This window comes from Aethalodelphis obliquidens, unplaced genomic scaffold (genome assembly GCF_003676395.1).
Source record: "Aethalodelphis obliquidens isolate GAN/ISIS:26980383/991018 unplaced genomic scaffold, ASM367639v1 scaffold64, whole genome shotgun sequence".
Taxonomy (NCBI): domain Eukaryota; kingdom Metazoa; phylum Chordata; class Mammalia; order Artiodactyla; family Delphinidae; genus Aethalodelphis; species Aethalodelphis obliquidens.
In genome coordinates this window covers 11,317,575-11,331,693 of record NW_020838008.1, presented here as the reverse complement: position 1 = coordinate 11,331,693, position 14,119 = coordinate 11,317,575, and the positions used below count along the sequence as shown (strand labels likewise).

The 14,119-nt window shown below is 39.5% G+C and overlaps 1 long non-coding RNA gene across 2 annotated transcripts in view; it reads right to left on the bottom strand.

Moving 5' to 3' along the window:
• Positions 1-630: 630 nt before the first annotated feature.
• LOC113610704 (uncharacterized) overlaps positions 631-14,119 on the bottom strand; it is an 84,943-nt gene continuing 71,454 nt past the window's right edge. Inside the window, exons 5-8 of one of the 2 annotated variants that reach the window (XR_003429175.1) lie at positions 13,731-13,834; positions 6,945-6,990; positions 4,684-4,730; positions 631-3,277 (exon numbers count right to left, since the gene is read on the bottom strand). This is a non-coding gene — a long non-coding RNA (uncharacterized LOC113610704). The remainder of the gene's footprint in view (positions 3,278-4,683; positions 4,731-6,944; positions 6,991-13,730; positions 13,835-14,119) is intronic. The other variant, XR_003429174.1, reaches the window with a different exon arrangement.

Below are 14,119 nucleotides of genomic sequence, written 5' to 3'. Positions count from 1 at the left end.
TCTCTTCTCTCTGACCACTAAGAGCACAGTTGGAAGACTGTGCTAGTTCTCTCTGGATGCTCTCACGTGACTTTCTTTCCTGGAGTTGTAATGAAGCCCAGCTAGACGCCCCACGATCAGCTCTATAGTTAACCCAAGTCAGGTTTCCTAACTTGCAGCAAGTGAGAGTAATCACCATGAAGAACCGTGATGAGGCTCAGTAGGAAGGAGGGGTAACGGGATTTGTACACGGTTTGAGCTTGGGTTACCTGATTCTAAGGAACTCAGGGAAGAGGGTATCAGCTCAGGATTAAAATGTTTGAGCTCATGTGAACTAGTGTTTTTTCTAGAGGTTCTAGGAACACAGTGGAGCTTGGGGAGTCCTTGCTGCCTTTTTTTTTTTAATTATTTTATTTTTTTAATTTACTTTTGGCTGTGTTGGGTCTTCGTTTCTGTGTGAGGGCTTTCTCTAGTTGCGGCGAGCGGGGGCCACTCTTCATCGCGGTGCGTGGGCCTCTCACTGTCGCGGCCTCTCTTGTTGGGGAGCACAGGCTCCAGACGCGCAGGTCAGTAGTTGTGGCTCACGTGCCTAGTTGCTCCGTGGCATGTGGGATCTTCCCAGACCAGGGTTCGAACCCTTGTCCCCTGCATTGGCAGGCAGATTCTCAACCACTGCGCCACCAGGGAAGCCCCTTGTTGCTTTCTTACAGTCACTCTAAAGCTGAGAGGGTTGTGTTGTTGGCCACATTTCTTTAGAAATGTTAGGAAGATCACCTTGTGTTCCCCCACGCAAGGGAACTAAGGAGAATCCCATTCCTGTTTTTCTTTGGAAAATATAATGCCAGGATAAATGAGGAATGCAGTGTATGAAAACCCAGTTTATGAAGCTTTGCATCTGGTTTGGGAATCAGGTTGCTGCTCTGTTGTATCAAAGTGACCACATGGCTCAGATCCTTTAAGATGATGATTAGAGATGTATGAGAAAATAGATAATAGTCTATGATGTGAGAGAACAGTGTTTCTCAGCATTATATTCTGGGTATTAATAAAAGCCGTTTTTATAGGTCACCTTGAGTAGAAGAGAACTGTTGAGACTGTGGTAGAGGTAAGGTCTGGGGTGTAAAGTCATTCCTATGGGATGGACAAAGGCTATTAAGAGTTAAATTGTAGTACTGTTGAGATTTTTCTTTTGACCATGCTCTTCTGGAAGCCAGCAGTGGGATGGTGACAGTAAAGGATACTAGAGAAAAATTAACCACTCTTTCTATGCAGGGATAGAGCATTGGAGTGGCAGGTTATGCATTTTTCTTGTGCCTGATACCACCATCTTCAGTCATCTGCACATCTTTCCAAATAGAATGGTGTTGGTCCAGCAACATCACTGATGTAGTAACTAACCCAGGGAAGTGAGATTATGGATAGGAGAATAATCAGTTTTAATGATTTTTTAACAAAACATCCAGCTAGTGACTTGACTGTAGTTCGAGACTGGTTAGTAGCAGTAACGAGATGACCCCAGTTCTACCACTGTCCTGAACAAAGTCCCCTTGTGGCTCCTGCCTCTGCACACAACCAATGCTTCAGCAGACTTAGGTCATTCTCAAAGTTATAATCCTGATGGCTACCTAGATCTTGATAGGGCTTCTCGACTGTGCCCCAGTAGGTACTCCACATCAGCAGGTTGTCCACTGGGAGCTTTGACCAGCTGCAAGCACCCAGCAGGATATGTAAAAACCCATTTCTGGACACTGAGTTTGGGGGCTAACTAGAGGCATCTCCTTGAGCTTGGTCTACACACAGCAGTATTCCTCCCAAATGATAGCCAGGAACGTGTTGCACATGGCTGGTAAGTGCACTATGAGGTAAGTGGTGGGGGTGAATGAGAAATGCAGATATGGAAGATGGAGAAGTAAACTAAGTGGACAATGTAAGTGGAATCCATAACCCACTCCCCTTACAGGATGAAGTAGGAAAAGTTGAGGGCACAGGTTAGCTCATTAATGGAGAGTCAGCCTGGAAAGTTAGAAAACCCTCTTTCCCCATTCTCTGAGCTTAAGTGATGCCTTTGAGTGTGCCTGTATACATAGGATGCATAGGAGGTTTGTGAAATCTGTGTTATCTGGAGAAGGATGGAGGGATTAATAACCAAACACTCTGCCTAGTAGGAAGAAATGAGTTGTTTTTATGGATCACTAATTCCTGGCTGGAATGTGTTGGCTTCTAAGTGATAAAGTATCCTTCCAAACTAAGATAAAAGTTCAGTCAGTAGAAATTAGACTTGCCCTCCATTCACAAATATAGACTCTGCTGATGGGCTCTTAGGTGAAACGACGCAAAAAATGATAAACCTCTACCTCTATAGTCACAGCCTTCTGGAAAATGGGCCAATAAAGAGCTAGAATACTGCATGAACTTAAAATTGGGAAAGGGCTGTATACACAATGAAACATCTGAGCTCAGGTAACAGACCTTAACTGCCATCAGCAGCTTTATATTCATCTTGTTCTAATACTGTATTAAATAGAACAGAAGGAACAAGGAAGGTTATAGAAAGTGCATTTTGACAGGCTTCAGGAGGCACAATTAAGAGGTCACCTGTTTTCAATCATATCCATCCTGGGAGAAAGAATACTCAGTATGAGAATATTCTGCTCTGAGACAGTGTTTTGGAGATAGAGGAAATGGGTAGTTCCCTAGCCAAGAAATAGGCTTTCTTGGAACCCAGGGATGGTACTAAAAAGAATTTGGATCAGCTGGTCCAGAAGCCACTCTGTATCACACACGTGTGCTATGTATGTGTTGTTGTCTGGGGTGGATGAAAGCTTTGTGGGTAGAGCAGTGATCTGATCCTAGCATCTGCATGGGCAAACCAATATATAAAAGTTCTCAGAATATTATAAGTTAATCAGGTTTACTTACACCTGGATATTTGCACATTAAATTCTTTCTGCCACTGAAAAGATTTACTCTGTTAGTGTGATACTTTGTAAGCTGAAGCTCTTTAGTTTACAATCCATTAAAAAAACCACATAGTAGTGGGTGTGAATGCTTAGAATCCAGATGAAATGGTGCAGATTTTTTATAAAACTCAAATTATATGAATTTATCAATAAGATAAAGGTCAAAGATATTTAAATCTGTGTTTTTGTGTTGTATCAAAGATACTCTCTTTGGCCAAGATGGTGGAGTAGAAAGACCCTGAGCTTACCTCCTCTCATGAGCACACCAAAATCACAAGTACTTGCAGAACAACCATCAATGAAAAAGACCAGAACCAACCAGAAGAGATCTTCTACAACTAAAGACATAAAAAAGGAACCACGATGAGAATGGGTAGGAGGGGCAGACTTAGATATAACCATGTCCCATACCCCCCGGGATGGGAGACCCACAAACTGGAGAAGAGTTGTATTGCAGAGGTTCTCTCCTAGGAGTAACTTCTGAGCCCCATGTTGGGCTCCCCAGCCAGGGGGGTCCTGCACCAAGAAGTCGAGCCCCCAGAGCATTTGGCTTTGAAGGTCAGTGGGGCTTTATTTCCCCACCAGTTGAGGCTCACAACATTGACTCCCCTTTTAAAGGGCACAGAATCTCCCTGCAGTGGGACCCAGGGAAAAAGCAGTAAATTGACAGAAGCCTGGGCCAGACCTACCTGCTGGTCCTGGAGAGTCTGAGAGAGGTGGCAGTGGGGGGCCGGGGGGCTGCAGCTCACCCTGGGTACATGGGCACTGGCAGCAGCCATACTTGGGAGCTCTCTCTACCACGTGGACACTGGTGCGGGCAAGCACTGTTGTGGGATCCTCTCTCTAGCTCATCAGTGCCAAGACCTGACCCCACCCAACAGCCTGTAGATGCCAGTGCTGGGACACCTCAGCCCAAGCAACTTACTAGGTGGGAACACAGCAGACAGGCTGTATAAGGACCTCCTAAGCCCACAGAGGCCTCTAGACATGGCTCCACCCACCAGTGGGCAAGCACTTGTGCTCTAGACCAGCCTTACCCATTAGGGAGGCAGACACCAGATTCAAAACCACAGTTCTCCAGCCAATGGACCCAGTCTACCCACAGCTAGCTACACCCTGCCCTGGGATAAGCTGGTCCCCAGCCTTGCCCACTAGCAGGCCAAAACAAGCTTGGGGACACCCTGGACCCTGTACCCAACTGTGTCAGGAACCACCTCCCCCAACCCCCACTAGTGATCTGACACCAGCTGTGTGATCCCTGGGCCCTGCAGCCAGACTCCAGGACCTGGCTCTGCCTGCCAGTAGTCCAGCACTAACCTTGGGACATGGGCAGGCAACAGCCCCAGAGTCTTCTGGACCTTGGCTCCACCTACCAGTGAGCCAGCACTAGCCCTGTGTCCCCCCTGGGGTCTTGCAGTCAGCTTCCCAGTGACAAGGCCCCACTAACCAGCAGCTGGCAGCCTCTGCACCAGGCAGGGCCTGGCAACCAACCACACTGCGGGCTAACGAAGCCTACCAGACCTCCCACATAGTCAGCCCACTACAACAGAAAGACCCACACAATCCTCATGGGGGAAATGCCTAGAGCATATAGCATGGGAAATGAGATGGGAGTGCGCTGCTGGGACGCATAAGACATCTCCTACAGAAGGCCCCTTCTCCAAGGTCAGGAAACAGACAAAATGAGGTTGCTGAGGAACATGTTCCAGACAAAGGAAGAAGGAAGTGGAGATACACAACTTACCTGAGGAGAAGAATTCAGGGTAATGATGGTACAGATGATCAAAGAACCTGGGAGAAGAATGGAGCGAGAAGTTAGAAGTTTTTAACAGAGTTAGAAAATATACAGAACCACCAAACAGATATGAAGAATACAATTACTGAAATGAAAAAAAAATATATATGAAGGAATCAACAGCAGACTAAATGATACAGAGAAATGAATCAGTGAGCTGGAAGACAGTCATGTAAATCACTGCCACTGGAAAGAAAGAATGAAAAGAAATGAGGACAGTTACAGATACCTCTGGGACTACAATAAGCACACTAATATTTGCATTATAGGGGTCCTAGAATGAGAAGAGAGAGGGGGAAAGGAGCTGAAAACACATTTGAAGACATAATACTTGAAAACTTCCCTAACCTGGGAAAGGAAACAGTCACCCAAGTCCAGGAAGCACAGAGTCCCATAGAGGATTAACCCCAAGAGGAACACACCAAGACACATTGTAATTAAAATGAGAAAAATTAAAGAGAATATTAAAAGCAGCAAAAGAAAAGCAACAAACATACAAGGGAATCCCCATAAGACTATCAAGTGATTTTTCGGCAGAAACTCTGCAAGCCAGAAGGGAGTGGCACAATATATTTAAAATTATGAAAGGGAAAAACCTTTGCTATGGTACTTGAGGAGGGTGTTTGCAGCCAAGAATATCTAGCAAGGCTCTAGAGGAAAAACCTTTGCTATGGTACTTGAGGAGGGTGTATCCAGCCAAGAATACTCTATCTAGCAAGGCTCTCCTTCAGATTTGGTGGCAAAATCAAAAGCTTCATGTACAGGCAAAAGCTAAAAGAGTACAGCACCACCAAACCAGCTTTACAAATGATAAAGGAACTTTTCTAGGCAAAAAAAAAAAAGTGACAACTAGAAACAAAATTATGGAATGAAAAGCTCACCAGTAAAGGCAAACATACAGTAAAGGTAGGAAATGATCCAAGCACAAAGCTAGTAGGAAGCTTAAAAGACAAAAGTAATCAAATCGTCTATATCCACAATAAGCAGTTAGAGGATACACAAAACAATTATATGTAAAATATATCAAAATCAGTAATTGTGAGGGGAGGAAAGTACAATGCATTTGAAATTAAGAGACCAGCAACTTAATCGTGTGTGTGTGTGTGTGTGTGTGTGTGTGAGAGAGAGATATACAGATTGCTATATAAAAACCTCATGGGAACCAAAAACCAAAAATCTATAATGCACACACAAAGGAAAACCAAACAACATTAAAGATAGCCATCAAATCACGAGAACAAAAGAAAAGGGGAAAAAAGACCTACAAAAACAACCCCTAAACAATTAACAAAATGGCAATAAGAATATCATGTTGATAATTACCTTAAATGCAAATGGACTAAATGCTCCAATCAGAAGACACAGAGTGGCTGAAGGGACACAAGAATAAGGCAGGTGTGTGTGTGTGTGTATACACACACACACTGCCTACAGGAGACTACAGATTTAGAGACACAGAGTGAAGGTGAGAGGATGGATAAAGGTATTCCACACAAATGGAAGTCAAAAGAAAGCCATAGTAGCAATACTTATCAGACAAAATAGACTTTAAAACAGACTGTCACAAGGGACAAAGAAGGACACTATATAATGATCAAGGGATCAATCCAAGAATAAATTATAATTGTAACTATATATGCATCCAACATAGGAGCACCTATATACATGTATGACACACATTAACAGACATAAAAGAAGTTGATGGTAACACAATAATAGTAGGGGACTTTAAAACCCCATTTACATCAATGGACAGATCATCCAGACAGAAAATCAATAAGGAAACACTGGTCTTAAGTGACATATTAGAGCAGATGGCCTTAATTGATATATATAGAGAGGATTCCATTCAAAAGTAGCAGAATACACGTTCTTTTCAAGTGCACGTGGACCATTCTCCAGTATAGATCACATGCTAGGGCACAAAACAAACCTCAGTAAATTTAAAACTGAAATCATATCAAGCATCTTTTCTGACCACAACACTATGAGACTACAGGTCAACTACAAAGTTGTGTTTTGTGCAAAAAAACACAAACACGTGGAGGCTAAACAATATGCTGCTAAACAACCAATGGATCACTGCAGAAATCAAAGAGGAAATCAAAAAATACTTAAAGGCAACTGAAAATGAAAACAATGCAATCCAAAATCTACAAGATGTAGCAAAAGCAGTTCTAAGAGGAAAGTTTATAGTGATACAAACTTACCTCAGGAAACTAGGAAAGTCTCAATCTTTCTTTACACCTAAAGGAACTAGAGAAAAAACAAACAAAACCCAAAGTTAGTAGAAGAAAAGAAAGATCAGAGCAGAAATACAGACTAAAAAACAAAGATCAATGAAACTGAGTTGGTTCTTTGAAAAGATAAATAAAATTGAAAAACTTTAGCTAGGCTCATCAAGAAAAAAGGGGAGAGGGCCCAAATCAATAAACTCAGAAATGAAAAAGGGGACGTTACAACCCAGATCACAGAAATGCAAAGGATCCTAAAAGACTACTACAAAACTATATGCCAGTAAAATGGACAAATCTTAGAAAGGTACCATCTCCCAAGACCAAATCAGGAAGAAATAGAAAATGTGAACAGACCAATTACCAATAGTGATACTGAATCAATAATTTGAAAAACCCCCAACAAAGTCCAGGACCAGATGGCTTCACAGGTGAACTGTACCAAACATTTAAAGAAGGATTAACACCTGTCCTCAAATTAGTCCCAAAAATTGCAGAGGAAGGAACACTTCCATACTCATTTTATGAGGCCAGCATCACCCTGAAACCAAAACCAAAGATACCACACACACACACAAAATTACAGGCCAGTATCACTGATGAAGATAGTTGCAAAAATACTCAAAAAAATATTAGCAAACTGAATCCAACAATACAGTAAAAGGATCATATATCATGGTCAAGTAGGATTTATCCCAGGGATGCAAGGACTTTTCAATATCCACAAATCAATGTGATACATGATACAGCACATTAAAACTGAAGAATAAAAACCATATGATCATCTCAGTAGATGCAGAAAAAGCTTTTGACAAAATTCAACATCCATTTATGATAAAACTCTAGAAAGTGGACATAAAGGGAACATAAGGTAATAGAGGCTATATATGACAAGCCCACAGCTAACATATTCAGTGAGAAGTTGAACGCATTTCCTCTAAGATCAGGAACAAGACAAGGATGCCCACTCTTGCCACTTTTATTCAACATAGTCTTGGAAGTCCTAGAAAAGTCCAGAAAGGAAAAAAATAAAAGGAATCTGAATTGGAAAAGAAGAAAAACTGTCACTATTGGCAGATGACATGATACTATTCACAGAAAATCCTAAAGATGCCATCAGAAAACTACTAGAGCTAGTCAGTGAATTCGGTAAAGTTGCAGGATACAAAATTAATATACAGAAATCTCTTACATTTCTGTATACTAACAACAAACTATCAGAACAATAAATTAAGTAAACAATCCCATTCACCATCATACCAAAACAAATAAAATACCTAGGAATAAACCTAGCTAAGGAGGTAAAAGACCTGTACTCAGAAACTGTAAGACACTTATGAAAGAAATTGAAGACATCACAGATGGAAAGAAATACCGTGTTCTTGGACTGGAAGAATTAATATAGTCAGAATGACCAAACTACCAAAGGCAATCTACAATTCAAAGCAATCTCTATCAAAATACCAAGAGCATTTTTCATCAACCTAGAACAAATAATTTTAAAATTTGTATGGAAACACAAAAGACCCCAAATAGCCAAAACGATCTTGAGAAAGAAGAATAGAGCTAGAAGAATAATGTTCTCTGACTTCAGGGTATATTACAAAGCTACAATAATCAAGGCAGTATGTACTGGCACAAAAACAGACACACAGATCAATGGAAAAATATAGAGCCCAGAAATAAATTGATGTATTTATGGTCAGTTAATCTATGACAAAGGAGGCAAGAATATACAATAGAGAAAAGGCAGTCTCTTCAATAAGTGGTGCTGGGAAAACTGGACAGCTACATGTAAAAGAATGAAATTAGAACATCCTCTAACACCATATACAAAAATAAACTCAAAGTGGATTAAAGAGCTAAATGTAAGGGGCTTCCCTGGTGGCGCAGTGGTTTAGAGTCTGCCTGCTGATGCAGGGGACGCGGGTTCGTGCCCCGGTCCGGGAAGATCCCACATGCCGCGGAGCAGTTGGGCCTGTGAGCCATGGCCGCTGAGCCTGTGCGTCCGGAGCCTGTGATCCGCAACAGGAGAGGCCACAATAGTGAGAGGCCCGTGTACTGCAAAAAAAAAAAAAAAAAAAAAAAAGACCTAAATGTAAGATTGGATACCACAGAACTCCTAGAGGAAAACATAGGCGGAACACCCTTTGACATAAATTGTAGCAATCTTTTTTTTGATCTGTCTCCTAAAACAAAGTAAATAAAAGCAAAAATAAACAAATGTGACCTAATTGAGAAGATTTTGCACAGCAAAGGAAACCACCAACAAAATGAAAAGATAATTTATTGATTGGGAGAAGATATTTGCAAATGATATGACCTATAAGGAGTTAATATCTAACATATATAAACAGCTCATACAACTTAACATCAAAAAATTAACAGCCTGATTAAAAATGGGAAGAACTGAACAGATATTTTCCCAAAGAGGAAATGCAGATGGCTAAGAGGCACAGGAAAAGATGTTCAACATTGCTAATCATCAGGGAAATGCAAATCAGAGCCACAATGAAATGTCACCTCACCCCTGTCAGAATGGCTATCATCAAAAAGAACACAAATAACAAATGTTGGTGAGGCTGTGGAGAAAATGGAACCCTTGTACACTGTTGGTGGGAATGTAGATTGGTGCAGCCACTGTGGAGAACAGTACGGAGGTTTCTCAAAAAACTACAAATAGAACTACCATATGACCCAGCAACACATATCGGAAAAAACAAAAACACCGATTCAAAAAGATACATGTGGGACTTCACTGGTGGTCCAGTAGTTAAGAATCCACCTTCCAATGCAGGGGACATGGGTTTGATCCCTGGTCAGGGAATTAAGATCCCACATGCCACAGGGCAACTAAGCCTGCATGCCGCAACTACTGAGCCCATGCACTCTAGAGCCCACACGCCACAACTACTGAGCCCGCATGCTCTGGAGCCTGCGCGCCGCAATGAAGAGCCCGTGCGCTGCAATGAAAGATTCCACGCGCTGCAATGAAAGATCCCACATGCCACAACAAAGATCCCACATGCCGCAACGAAAATCCCACATGCTGCAACTAAGATGCAACCAAATAATTTAAAAAGATACATGCACCCCAATGTTCATAGCAGCATTATTTACAATTGCCAATATACAGAAGTAAATGGATAAAGACGTGGTATCTATATACAATGGAATACCTCTCAGCCAAAAAAAAGAATGAAATTTTGCCATTGGTAGCAACATGGATGGACTTGGACGGTATTACACTAAATGAAATAAGTCAGACAAAGTCAAATACTGTATTACTTACGTGTGGAATCTAAAAACCACAACAAACTAGAGAATATAGCACAAGCAGACTCACATATATAGAAAACAAACTAATGGTTACCAGTGGGGAGAGGGAAGGGGGAAGGGGCAATACAAGGGATAGGAGATTAAGAGGTACAAACTATTACGTATAACGTAAGCTACAAGGATATATTGTACAACACAGGGAATATAGCCAATATTTTATAATAACTAAATTGAGTATAACATTTAAAACTATAAATCACTATACTGTACACCTTATATAATATTACACATCAACTGTATTTCAATTTAAAAAATTTCTTTAATGGAACCACAGGAAAAATTTTTTTTCTCTGAATATCTGACCCTCTCTATACACTAAGAGTTACCATAGGGATTTTGTATTCATTTATTTGAGTATCACCTGAAGACAGAACTTTCACATACACAATAAAAACTTCTGCTGGTTCTTGTCATTACTGTTTTTTTAAAAAGCCTACATTTTTTGTAATCCATCTAACTAAGGATTTTGACTTACAACCAGTAGGTGGCAGAATAACATCAACCCCTAGAAAGTAGTTGTTCAGAGACTGTTACCAAGAAAATAGAGGAACTATCTATTATTAGTGCATTTGGTTAAGGACCACAACTTAAGCAGTTCTGTAGTGTATGCAATCATCTTTAGTGAATATCTAAGTCTTTTTTCAACCATCATTCTGCCATTCAAATATATGCTTAAAAATGGATACTAGCAACACAGATTAGGTATCAAAATCGGGGGAGAAATTCCAAAACATTCATTTTTAAAAGTATGGAAATTTCCCTGGTGGTGCAGTGTTTAAGAATCTGCCTGCCAACGCAGGGGACACGGGTTTGATCCCCGGTCCGGTAAGATCCCACATGCCACAGAGCAACTAAGCCCATGCACCACAACTACCAAGCCTGCACTCTAGAGCCCACGCGCTGCAACTACTGAGTCCACAATGAAGAGCAGCCCCTGCTCGCCGCAACTAGAGAAAGCACATGCACAGCAACAAAGACACAACACAGCCAAAAATTATTAACACATGTATGTGGAATCTAGAAAAATGGTACAGATGAGTTGGTTTGCAAGGCAGAAATAGAGACAGATACAGAGAACAAACATATGGACACCAAGGGGGGAAAGGGGGGGGTGGGGGGGGAGGGGATGAATTGGGAGATGGGGCTTGACATATATACACTAATATGTATAAAATAGATAACTAATAAGAACCTGCTATATACATAACACAGGGAACTCCACTGTACGGTGGAAACTAACAACATTGTAAAGCAACTATACCCCAATAAAAAAAATTGTTTTTAATTAAAAAAAAATAAAGAATACCTCTCTTTAACAAAGGAATTTAAAATTCTAATTCTAGAATTATCCCTATTAAAATTACCTACAAGGCACAATGCCTCGTGTTACAACTATAATCTGCTGGAAGTATTAACCAATGCTTTAAATTATGATACAAATAATATGAAACAAGGTTTTTATACTATGCAGATAACATGACTCTCTAAGGTAAAAAAAGAGAATCCCCCAAAATCCCCTCAAAATGTTAAGAATCAATGAGAGTAATAACAAAAACATGGTAAAATCATGTATTTCCTACTACTGCAATAGTTTGAAATATAATGTGAAAACAAAACCCCATTCAAAACAGCAATCTACATGCCAAGGACAACTTGAATAAAATATCATTATAACTGAAGAAAAAGACCCTAGTTTGCCCATATTATAAATAAGACCTTTATTACATGATGTTTACAAAGCATAAAAATTCAGTGAGAAAGTAAAGATTATTCAAAAAGTTGTGATGGAACAAGTGGATAATAACTTGGAAACAGAATACTAGTAAAAAGCTGTATCCATAACAATAACATAAAATACCAGGGTAATTACACCTTCACATGATGGGGGGAAGTTGTGCAAGACAGCATTAAAAAAATGACAAAGGAAAAACTAATTTCACTACATTACAAAAAATACCTTGGGGGCTTCCCTGGTGGTGCAGTGGTTGGGAGTCCGCCTGCCGATGCAGGGGACACGGGTTCGTGCCCCGGTCTGGGAAGATCCCACGTGCCGCAGAGTGGCTAGGCCCATGAGCCATGGCCGCTGAGCCTGTGCTCCACAACGGGAGAGGCCACAGCAGTGAGAGGCCCACGTACCGCAAAAAAAAAAAAAAAAAAAATACCTTGTATGTTAAGACATGCACTCAAAGAAAGATGGGAAAATACTTGCTGTAAAGATAGATTAATAGTCTTAATATAAAAGGAATTTTCATAAATTTATTTTAAAAATTCATCTTCATTTCAACCAGAAAAAAGAAAAGCTATCTGAACAAGAGACAAGCAGTAAATGCTACCTTAGCACGTTAAGAATAAGCACTGACAAAGCAATAGAGGACAAGGAACGTGACATCAGTACTATGTAAAAAAAATTATCACCAAAAGGTCAAAATGCAATAAAAGACAGACATATTTGACTATTAAACTGAATGTGTCAAGGTGGTCAAAAGGTACAAATAAGTCCTGGGGATATAATGTTCAGCATGGTGACTATCAATAATACTGTATTGTATATTTGAAAGTTGCTAAGAGTAGATCTTAAACGTTCTCATCACAAGAAAAAAATTGTATTAACTATGTGTGGTAATGGAAGTTAATTAGACTTATCATTTCATAATATATACATAGATAGAATCATTATGTTGTATGCCTGAAACAAATATCATTATATCTGAATTTTTAAAAATTGAATAGCCCAGCCCCCCCAAAAATGACATAAATTGAGGAAAAAAGTCTTTGTAGCTAATAGGATACTTAAAATAATAGACAGGAACAAATGATTCACATATGAAAAAATGCACATGCTCAATAAGCAAAAAATTCAGTGTTTCCAATAATTAAAGAAATATAAATCCAAACAGTAAGATATCTGGAACTGCCAAGATTGCCTTTGAAATAGTCACTAACACATTCTGGTGGAAAAGCATAGTCACACAATCCTGGAAATATTTTTCAAAAGCCTAAAAAAGCCTACACTATTTGACTCAGATTTTACTTAGAACTTATCACAGGGTAATAAGAGAGAAAATTTTTTGAAAGAATATTAAATTTGCTTAATTTATGATAAAAAATTGGGGGTAGATATTTAAATATATAACCATAGGGAAATGGAAAAAAATATGAAGGCACATTCATGGGTGAAATACTGTATAGACATTTAACACTTTCAAATAAAAGAACTTGTGAAAATCATTAAGACAAAACTAAAGTAAAAAATTATGCAATACAATGACAGTAACAAATATCTTACTAAATGCTTCTCTGTGTATGTTTTATGCTAATCACTTTATAATATTATCTCCTTCCAATTCTGATATAGATAACAATTATTAATGCCCACCACCAATCCCATAGACAAATGAGAAAATGAAGCTTAGGTTAACTTACCCTAAGGTCTTTCAATCGTTGAGCTGCGGATAGAACGTTGGTTTTACTTCTGATAGTATGCTTCTGTAGTTTTGAATGAAATTTTCTGTAGGAGTATATTTTGTCTTTATAATCAGAACAAGATAATTTTAATTACAAACCAGAAAAATTTGAACATGATTAAATATGTTTGCTTTGCAGGTAATCTACAGAAATACTACTCTTGGCAAGTGGGAAAAAAATTAAATATGGATTTTTATCTGGTTTTAAAATGGAATGTTTTTCTTAATGCACATGCATTTGATAATTAGGAAAAAAGCACCTTACATATTATTTTCTAATACATACAGATTTTAGAAAACTTGGAGAAAGCCATAATGAAAGTAGTGTGTGCCTTTGGAAATTGAACT